A 1118-nucleotide genomic window follows, 5' to 3' on the forward strand; every position below is an offset into this window, starting at 1 on the left:
TGAGAGGAGAGAAGAGAGAATGAGGAGAGAGTGAGGTGGGGCCAAGCAGCCCCTCTTATGGCAGCCCCTCTTATGGTGGACTATTATCTTACTGTTGCAAGGTAACTGGGAGGAGTCTAGCCTGAAGGTCAGAAGCTGGGGACATTGTCTATGTGACTACTAGCCACACACTTCTCCTGTGGGGGCTGTGGAGGTGGCAACTTCGACAGGAGCCTTGAGTCCAGGAGGCATGAATGAACGCCTACCGTGCCATGTACTGTGAATGTGTGCATCTGAAAGCTGCTCTCTTAATTTGCTGATACTAAATTAATTGGTGAGCACACTTTTTTTTTTCAAGACAAGGTTTCTCTGTATAGTCCTGGCTATACTGGAACTCACTCTGTAGACCAGGCTGGCCTCGAATTCAGAAATCCACCTGTCTCTGCCTCTCAAGTGCTGGAATTAAAGGTGTGTGCCACTATTGCCCCATGAAATAACACTTTTTGATTTAATGTTTGCTTGTGCAAATTTCAGGAAATACACATTGAATGGAGAGTTTCACTGTATAATGTGCTTCCTGGGAGATAAATTGTCAATAAGTAATAGTGAGCAGCCACAACAATGAAGTAGAGTTAAACTATACTCAATGCATGTAAAACTGCATACTACCAGCACAAAACACAAATTCTTCCTTACACTGTAAATCAGTTTAGGTGTTTTACATATTCAATACAATGTTGATTCTAAGAAAATACATTTGCATTATTAGGAAATCATGATCTCTGCATACACAGTGAAGACCAGGCAGCACTACCAAGGAGAAACAGTAACAGACTTCACAGACCAATCATAATTCAGACTTTGAATGATGTAGAAGAACACACACACACANAAAAAAACCCCACAAGGAAAACCCAGAAGACTTTTCTTTCCCTACCCGTCAATAACATAGCCAAAGGGACTCTGGTCATTATGTGTTCTTAATATGAACCTTCCAAATTCTGAAGAAGCTTGGAATTAAACATTCTAAAAACTAATAGTCACATAACAGTGATCTTTCTGGAATTGCTTCAGTGCATCAGCAGCAGATACCATGTTCTGATGCTCGTTAGACATGGATGATGGCCTTGAAAGCCTGC

The sequence above is a fragment of the Mus caroli genome, chromosome 2 (assembly GCF_900094665.2).
Source record: "Mus caroli chromosome 2, CAROLI_EIJ_v1.1, whole genome shotgun sequence".
NCBI classification, from domain to species: domain Eukaryota; kingdom Metazoa; phylum Chordata; class Mammalia; order Rodentia; family Muridae; genus Mus; species Mus caroli.